The sequence below is a fragment of the Aedes aegypti genome, chromosome 2 (genome assembly GCF_002204515.2).
Source record: "Aedes aegypti strain LVP_AGWG chromosome 2, AaegL5.0 Primary Assembly, whole genome shotgun sequence".
Taxonomy (NCBI): Eukaryota; Metazoa; Arthropoda; class Insecta; order Diptera; family Culicidae; genus Aedes; species Aedes aegypti.
The window spans coordinates 213,587,821-213,598,415 of record NC_035108.1 but is presented as its reverse complement, the minus strand read 5'-3'; positions in this window follow the sequence as shown (position 1 = coordinate 213,598,415).

The window sequence follows — 10,595 nt, the reverse complement described above, 5'->3', positions numbered from 1 at the left end:
ATTTCAACAGAATTTTGGATGGGGCTGAGAAACAACCTTCGATCCTTTAGGAACGTAACACCAAGAATTGCTTCTTAGCTTTCCATAGATAGGAAAAGTGAATTAGTGTAAATAGCCGTCAGAAGCAATTTACATGTTACAACCTTGTCGTTTATCCAGTGCGAACTTTTGCCCCGTACAATTCGAAGTTTTGCCTTCACTATGGGGCAAATATTTGCATTTAAGCTATTTCACTAAATATTATATATCTTGAAATACAAATGAAACATATACAGATGTAGTACTAAATTTCAAAGGTAATATTTTAAGTTATAGCTTGCCCAACAAGCTGTGCTGAAATGCATACCGTTACGGGCGAACCTTTGCCCCGCATTACTCGTGAAATATGATGACGCATTGTTTATGGAAGTCAGGTCCGCTACAGGCCAACATAAAATCAGATTCACTCCATCTCAAATGTACTATGTACAACATGCTTACAAAACTGATAGACCTCTACGCGCATGAAACGTGGACTGTTCTCAAGGAGAACCTGGAATTTGGAAAGACAGCTTACATAGTCTTCAGCCAAGGGCTGCACACAATGAACATTGCTTACAGTTGACAACGGACATAGACACACAATCCGTTGGACAATGAATATTTATTCATTTGACGAAAGATTCTTCAACTGGAGTGAGAATCGAAACTTCACCTCGAAGCACTCACATTACAGCTAAATAGCTAACGGCACAACCACGAGGGATTTATGAACGCCGGCTGCTACAGAAGAACGGTGTGAGGAGGTTGAGGATGAAACAAGAACACGTCTAACTCTAACCCAGTTAGAGGTGGAAAAAGCTAGAAAGATACGATCAGCAAGAATGTTGCAAAAATTCCAGAAAACGAACCTTCAAAGATGTTGTTTGTTTAAGAAGGTTCCAGTGTTACATGTTTTGCACGGTGATTCATTTACCATTATTATCAATTAAACGGAGCTAAAACACGCAAGGCTGCAAAGATCAGATCATCGTGGATGCAGTCATTGTAGCACTAGTTATCCTGATGATAAGACAAGCGGCCTGAGTATGGTGCATACGACTCAGTATCGCACCTTCCTAAAGTACTGCAGTTGTACCGTAATCCGGGGTAACTTTGATCGGTATGACCCTTTTCGTAAAAAGTTCGAATCATCATTTATTGATGGAACATTTTCATAGCATAAATAGTGCCTTTCTTCCTTACTTTTATAAGCTAATAAAATTGAGGTTTTTGTGAAAGTTGCATTTAGTTCATGCGTTATTTGCATTTTCAAATGAAAAATTAAAAAAAAAAATCCCAAAAACTGATCAATGTTACCCCGTATTACGGTAGACGGGAACGTCATCAGGCTGATGCACATTCCTACACGTTACCAACGGAGGGCATGAAGAAAGTGACGAGCCACCCACGCCACACTAGTTAAGACAAACGACCAAACTACAAAAGCAGCGGTTCTTCGTAAGGTCTGAGATGATCCGAAGCTAAAATGCCTCGGAGATTACGTGGTCAGAACGAGGCGCAGGCTACTCAGAGAGGAGAAATGCTTTCAAACGTAAGATTAATGTGAGCAAGTCTAACTGCTTCAAAGAGCTGTGCCGAGCAGCTGATGCTAATCCTTGGGCGGCCCGACGACGCTGGCCGAAACATGCACGGACAAACCGAGAGTCATCGTCGAGGGTCTACTCCTAATGCTCTACGTTACAATGTGGCCGGCCACACCATATGGCAATGATGAGGTATGAAATGCCGAAGCTCATCAGATCTCCAACGAGGAGCTTATAGCAGCTGTGAAAGCACTGAAGCTGAACAAGGCCCCGGGTCCGGACGGAATCTCCAACATGGCACTCAAATCAGCGGTCCTTGCGTATCCAGATATGGTAAGGAAGGTCATTGCAGAAGAGGGCCGAGAAAGCATTGAAACACAAGCGTAGAGGAGATTGTTACTGTGCCATAGTCACGATAGTTGTGAAGAACGCGTTCAACAGCGCCAGCTGGGAGATCATTACCACAGCGCTGCACAGAATGCTGGATCACGACTACTTATGCCAGATTTTGAAGAGCTACTTCCAAAACCGTGTACTGAGGTATGAAACCAACGCCGGCCCGAAGGAGTTAAGAATAACGGCTGGAGTCCCACAAGGTTCCATACTGGGACCAACGAAGCAAGAATGGGATGCCTTCGAGAAAGGTAGGTGGACCCACAGGCTCATCCCGAATCTATCGGCCTGGATTAACACAAGGGGAAAGTGAACTTCTCTCAGACACCGTTCTTGTCAGGTCACGGCTGCTTCAAGCAGTATCTGCATCGCTTCTGCCATGCGTCTAAATCATTCTGTTTTGAGTGTATGGAGAATAAAGAAACGCCAGAACTTGTTGTCTTCGACTGCCCGAGGTTTAACATAGTACGATACACAGTGGCGGCTTTGGTGAGTACTTCAGCGTTGAAGGTGTGGTACACGGAATGATAAGCGATCCCGATCTTTGAAATATGATGACCAACATGGTGGTGCAAATAATAATGTCTAGCTTACAGCGCAACTGGTGAGCAGAGCAACGAAACAAGATGCAGAGAGCAACGCTTGACGTCGGGTCGTCGGGGCGATGATGAACCGGAAGCCACCCACCGGAATTATCGGACCGACCTCGGCTCTCGACAAGTCAGTCTGTTGTAGAGAGGAGACCATCGAGCTCGATCGGAGTAGGCTAGATCCTCCGTCGGGGACAGACCGAGTAGAACGAGCGTAACTTAGTATCGGTAATAAGTTGTCGAGGAGCCTGTGAACCAGAAGTCGGAGTAGGCTATGTCCACCGTCGGGGACTAGCTGAACAGATCGCGAAACAGCACCGGCAAATGATCTTCAGGGCACCTGTGAACCAGTTTCCTTCCATTTGAATCACAGGATCGATCTCGGTATCTGCCCGGATAGCATCGATTCGGAAGATCTTCCGCCGCCGACACCGTCGGGGGCTATTCTGAGTAGTACGAGCGTATAACTGGCTTGAGTCGTCGGAGCGCCAGTGAACCGGAAGCCATCCTCCAACCGGGATCTCTGAGTTGACTTCAGCACTCTACTGGCCAACAACGGAGTATGAATATTCCTCCGCCGAGGTACTATCCATCGGAATAAGCTAGCTTCACCGTCGGGAACTACATCGAGTATCGATTATCGATCACGACGAACCGCCGGCTTCGGGCCGTCGAGGCGCTTGCGAACCGGAATCGCAAGACCAACCTCGGCATCCAACCGGTCCGCCTATGGAGCATGACGAGCAGAAAAATGGAGTCAAGCTCACCAACAAAACACAGTAGCATCTATCGAAAAAAGTCTCACATGGCCCAGGCGTGTGGTCGGCCCCAAAATATGAGTGACATTGAAGAGACATATTGCAACCAGATCGAATAGAGCAAGAGGTGACGAAAAGGCGTAGAGGCATCAACAATCCCTTTGCCTCCTGAAGTAATACCATCAGGTAGTTCCAGGGGGACATCGGACTTGTACCCTAAGCCATAGAAAATTGGCATGGTATAGAGTTACTACTATGTCTGGTGTTACGTCCCAACTGGGACAAAGCCTGCTTCTCAGATTAGTGTTCTTATGAGCACTTCCACAGTTATTAACTGAGAGCTTTCTTTGCCGATTGACCATTTTTGCATGTGTATATCGTGTGGCAGGTACGAAGATACTCTATGCCCTGGGAATCGAGAAAATTTCCTTTTACGAAAAGATCCTCGACCAGCGGTATTCGAACCCACGACCCTCAGCATGGTCATGCTGAATAGCTGCGCGTTTACCGCTACGGTTATCTGCCCCCCCCCCCAGATGTAGAGTTGTTTCCCCTTTTTTTCTCTGTTACCGAACTCGAGACGTGCATCCGCAGTAACTGTTGAGTAATAGACCTTAAAGTGAGAACTACAGAGCCTAAACCCCATGTGCTCCCCAGATAGCCAGGTTAGGTGGTAGGCCAAGAAAGTTTCTAGATTTGCTAGAAGTGCGAAAATTATATGGAAAAACCCTTTTTTATATTCCAGCACTCTCATCACCAGGAGGTAGATTTTCAAGGCGACACCTTTAGTCCGCTGTGGTTTTGCCTGGCCATGAACCCCTCTAAGTAAAGCACTCAACCAATTCAACTATGGCTACCAATTGAAAAATTGAGGAAAGGAGTACAAAAGTTACCCACATTTCCTATATGGACGACCTGAAGCTATTAGCGGAATCACTGCAGAGGCTGCATCAGTTGTTACAGCTTGTTACGACATTCAGCAACGACATCCGTATAGAGTTTGAGATTGACGAATGCCTATCAATTTATCTGGGGAGCATGTCAACGTGCAGGACGAGATTTGGAATATGGTTGAAGGCGAAACGTATAAACCCTCGGATTCTTGCAACTTAGAGGTATTCTCCACATGATGATCGAGATGGAACTGTAGGAAAAGTTGTTGTCTAGTGTCAACTGTATTTTGAAGAGTATTCTGTCTGCCGGCAACAGGTTAAACGTGATAAACACGTCCTTATGCGAAACGTCTTTATGCGAAATGGTTCTCCTCTCAGTTGGAGGAGGATTACCAGCTGAATTTCGACATCAAAACCATCGATAAGATGATCGCAACGTGGAAGCAAAAGGTATAGCATGGACCATCTCCTAATCAACTAGCGCACATCGATAAGGTGGCATCAAACACATGGCTGGTATAGGGTGACCTCGTTTCGGAAACAGAAGGTTTCATGGTAGCCATCCAGGTCAGGATAATTGCGACGAACAGCTATCGGCATTACATATTGCACGAAGACGTGGAGGACCGCTGTATCGAGCATGTCGTTGCCGTATGTTCAGTACTAACTGGATTAGCCTACCTCGATCGCCACAACGAAATTTCCAATATTGTGCATCAACACTGCCCATAACTGCATAACAGTCACATTCGACATTTTTGACAAATTGGAGTTAATACCGGGGAGCGTCCTCAAATGATAAATACTTTCGATCAACTTACTAAAATCTGTGAGTTTGTTCTAGAAAATTCGAAAAAAATACCAAGTTGTTTTGTCACATTGGCAATTGTAACCGCATAACAGTCACATTGAGATCATACATGAGCCTCATAATGTAGTAGCAACGAAATTTCTATCAGAATTATTTTCTGACTATTAACCCAATATGCGATATGAGTTGTGCAAAATTTCAGCCTCAAAGAAGCTCTTTTGAATTCTTAATGATTTTTTGAAATTTTAGTTTCCTCCCATACTGCAGTAAAATGCAAACTTGGTATCCCATTTACTCAATGCCTACTTTTGTCGAATGTTACAAATATGCAGTTATGGGCAGAACAGCTTACTCTTAAACATAACTGGATGAAGCCCCAGACAACCAGAAATCGCTTGAAAATTCACGTTACTACTCGCTTATTTATACTAATTACATCAAACCCGCAAAACACTGTGGATAAACTCGTCAGATTGATGAATTTCCTCGCATAAAACACTTCTTTTCTGAGTTCATTTGTACATTTTGTATCGTCTCGTACACTCGTACAAAGTAAATCGAATCAATCCGTAGCAGCTGTCAAATCAACATTTGTTATCATACGTTCAGTTGCATAAGATCACAGGTTAGTTCGGTAGAATATTTATACACTCGTATTGTATGTTATTATTCATCACATAATATATGCATGCATATCGCCTCCACTTTTGTACGTAGAAGGCCTTTTCGCGACATCTTATAATTGAAATTTTGCACATACAAAGCCTCCAGGTGATTTCGTTACACGTACATTTTGGTTGTCTGGGGCGATTTGTGCTCTACTACAATAATTTTTCTGACGAACGTCCTCATCCGTGCCAACTGCCCCGACATTGCAGTCTACGACAAAAGGATGAAACGAATTAAACTCATCGCAATAGCTGTACCGCTGGACCAAAATATTCAATCAAAGTTCTCCAACAAGATAACAAAGTACTAAGTACCAACAAGTAACTTTTCAAAAGGACTCATGTAACAATGAGAGATTCTCACCTCTCGTTTTTTTTTCAATTTTAAAAGTTCAGTACTGACTCTTTTGGAAAGTTTTTCACTATAGATCGGAAAACAATACTCACTTCATACATAAAACGCAAAAGAAAGTATTAATATGGCTCAGTTATTGATTGAAGAGAAAGTAACAAAGAGAGCCTCAAATTTTGATAAGTTCTTTTGAGAGGTTACGCGATATCATAAAACATAAGGTTGCTCCAGTCCTACGAATATGATAAGACGTGTGCATTAGACTGATGCAAATTTTGAATTTATGATTTTATGATGAAAATCATTCTCCCAAAATTTGAAGCGATTTGGAAGAAATTTAGTTGTGCACACGCCATTTGAAGTGTATATGGGAATTACTATGGAAAATGCAAACCTTCTGTGTTCAGTCCTCTAACTGCTCGTAATAATAATCTATGAAAAAGTTAATATACTCTTCTCATGTGAATTCTTTCCAGCTACAACTTTGCCACATTTTGATTGGACGTAAGGATAATTTGTTATATTTGATAACAAAGTCTAAATCATGCTGAGATGATCATTCAATTAGTTTCAGATCAACACTGCTTTTTTTTCTGTAGAACATAGTAGCCTGGATTACTTTCATATATTCTACCCGCCAGGAGCCCCACTGTTACCTGCCGAGCAGTTGGTTAAGCATGCAAAATGCAAACCCACTTTCTGATTATGAATAGCAATTTGTCCTGACGTCCAATCGAAATGTGGTCTTCGGCAAAGTTGTAGCTGAAAAGATTTCACATGAGTAGAGTTTGTTCACTTTTCCATAAAATATTATGACGACGAGAAAAAGGGGTGAACACAAAAGGTTGGCGTTTTCCATAGTAGTTTCCATATGGTCGGCGTTAACTCAGAGTGGACTAGGGACGTTCCGATACTTCCGATATATCGGAATATCGATATTTTGCTTTTGATACTCGATATTTTCTATTCAATATATCGGTGATATCGATATTTCCTTCCGATATATCGTAAACTTATATATAGAAAATAATTAAGCATTCGTAGGTGGTACAGTCTTCCCGAGTAGTACACATGTTATAATTGAGGCAGAATAACTCTTATATGACCAGATCTGGTTATATAGGAGTTCCTTCCTTCTTTCTGGCGTTACGTCCAAAGTGGGATAAAGCCTGCCTCTCAGATTAGTGTTCTTATGAGCAGGGTTGGGAAAAATCTTGAAATTCACTCTACAGTAGCCAAGCAAAGCTGCTGTAGGCAAGAGCCTTGAAAATAGCAAAACACCCGTTGCTATGGGCAACCCAGAATTACTGTAGAAAAATGTTCTATTTCCCGCTGCATTTCCCGCATTTAGAGCCTTCAATGACACTCATGGTTTAGAAAATTCGTGCACCCAACATAGGCTGCTTGATGAGATTCACGTTTTTGAACTACTGTACTGGGAGAGCCACGTGATTTTCGCGAAAATTCAAGCCTACTACTATTACCATTCCCAGCACTGCTTATGAGCACTTCCACAGTTATTATTAATTCTTTGCCGATAGACCATTTTTGCATGTGTATATCGTGTGGCAGGTACGAAGATATGAAGGTTGCCTCCTTCTCGCCCTATGAAGGTTGCCTCCTTCTCGCCAGTTACCATACACTGAAAACATTCTACAAGCTCGATCAATGTGTTTCACACGTGAATTTTCACTAATTGTCAAACACATCAATCGATGGTGTAAAACCAGTCGCTATCGGCAATCCGAATTCAAATGTAAAACAAGTAAATTTACAAATATTCGAAAAGTTTGCTGTAGGTTTTGTTAGCGATTTCTTGATTTTCTGATTCGTGGATTGCAAATGTAAGTCCTTGTCATGTTAGGCAAACTAGTTCTACTAGTGATTGATATCGCAATCGTAAAACACGTTGAAATTGTATGTAAAAGCCTTTGCTATTGATCCAAAGTCAAACCTTAACAGAATTACAAGCATTACACGTTATTTCACCTTGCCATTTGACACGACAGATCCACGTTGAAAAGAATATGGACCGAACGTGTAGATTATTTTCAGTGTAGACAAATATTTGAGATAAATCTGCCTCTTAGCCGAAATTGACGCATCCCTCAGCAGTCGAGAACTGTCTTGGCGATGTCCTTGCGAAAGCTGAAGAATAGGAAAGAATAATTGACCGGATAGCGGACTTTGGGGCAAGTGTGCCATAGGGGCAAGTGTGCCACCCTTGCTTTTAAAAAAAAACCACAATATATATTTTCTCTTTGAGCTTAACAATATGTTCCCTCAAAGTTCACAATACAATGATCAAACTATGATGAAAATTGCTGTATTTTTCACGTATTTACATCGACTTGTGCAAAGACAACCAAATTTGAGTGGATTTTTATAAGATTTCGTTGTTTCTAAATAGCATGGTGAAAGGTAAATTATTAACAGATTTTTCTAACGTACTGTACATCGTGAAACTATTCAAATGTGTAAGTTATTGTGGCATTTGAATGAAAAAAGTATTTAGTTTTACATACGAAATCTAGTTTGGTAGAAATGTCTACTTATTGGGGCAAGTGTGCCACCTATTTGGTAAACACAAATTATGGGAGTGAAATTTATAAAAGTGTAAACATTATCAACAAAATCATAAAAATAAACCAAAATAAGGCACCAGTATTAGTTTCTGAAGTATAGTAGGGGAATAACTGACATGTTTGCCCCCCAAAGCGATTTTTCTCAAAATATTCAATTATAACATGTTTTTCGGCTTATTAAGTACTGTTTTACATATCTACATCAATATTTTACCGTTATTTAGTGCTGATCTAGTTTAATATTATACATATTAGCAGTAATATAACGGTAATACATATATTGTATTGAATGGAGACAAAAATAACCATTTTAGTTATTCGAATTGAGTAATAGGGAGTTACGTATGTTTTGAACCTTGTTATAAAGCATCCCCTTATTACGGTAAACTTAAAATTATTTTTTAAATTATCGAAAAGCGTCTGCTTTGTAAGTAATATTAATAGGAAATAAAGAAAATTTCATTACAAAAGGAATTACATGTGATGTTTATTCGGTGGCCGTCTTGCCCCATATGGGTGGCACACTTGCCCCATAGTGTCGAAAAATAGGTTATTTTGGATGATGTTTGAGAAGCTCCAAAACTAATACTTTTTGAAATTATGTTCTTTTTAAATGGCACAGTGGTTATGAAAAGATGTGAAACTAACAGCATGAGGCTAAATTGGTGGATTTTATAAGCTTTAGGCAAAGTTAGAGAACAATTTGCTTAAGGTGGCACACTTGCCCCAAATTCCGCTACCTATTTACACCCAGCAGTAAACTAGCCGGATTGTTATGCAAAATCTGCGTACATAAACATTGTTTAACGATTTGACATCTACATGCTCTAAGTGAGAAACAAGTGTATGATTTTCTCCAAATATATTCTATTTTTTGTTTAAATACAAGAAAAAAATAAGATTTGGAGAAAACCCAAAACAGTTTCCGTTCAAAATGTATGTCAACAGAAGATAGTTTTGTTAATGTCGGTAAAAACAGCAATAATCTTAAGTATTCAAAGATTTTTTTTTGTCAAATTTAAGGAGTGCAGTAAGTGATAGAAGAATTTTGCTCCATTGAAATATATCATATGATATTCCGATATATCGATATTTTGATTCAATATATCGGTGGTATCGATACTTTGTTTCGATAATTGTATCGATTCAAATATCGATACTTCGCAAAATCGGAACGTCCCTAGAGTGGACCAAGTACAAAACTTGGAAAAATTGGATTATTCACACATTAGATGCGAAATTATCTCACCTCCATTTCACCTTGATCAAATTTGATGAATGTTGTAAACTGAGAGAGATATGTAACGAATTTACTTTGGATGATCAATACAAATCGATAAAAGTATGCAGTCAGAGTGGACCATGTGCTTATTACCATAACAGCGGAAATGATAAGCGCGCTGAAGAATGCGAGGAAACGAAAGACATTGCAAGTGATTTGTAAGATTTTTGCACATCGTGTGGTTCATCGTTTCATCCATCAATATAAATTCATAAATATTACTTAGTTCTATGCATTTGATTTTAATTTTTGACCATTTACCATATTTGGATGGGTTGTCAGAAATTGCAACAATTTCTGTACAGACAGAGTGGGCCAAGTGTCGAAAAGCAATAAACTGATTGATTATTGCATTTTTTGAGTCGTTTTCAGTGGCCGAAGTTTATGGTAGTTCTATGGTGTCTGTTTGGAATGTCCTAGAACCCGCTTGTTGGACCAGTATATTTTGACCGGTACTCAAGATTTTTACTTGGTGCACAGAACGCATATTTGAATATTTTTGGTCTTCGCCCTGCTAAACTTTAATTTTCAGGCTATCGTAATGGCACTTATATTGGGATGGAAGATATGGTTTATTGATGAATTTACGATACTGATGTCAAAGGATATTGATAATCCGTGTATCTTAGAGATACAGGGTGTCCGCCAATTATCCGAACAGCAAAATATTGGAAAGATGATCTCGCATTGAAAACAAT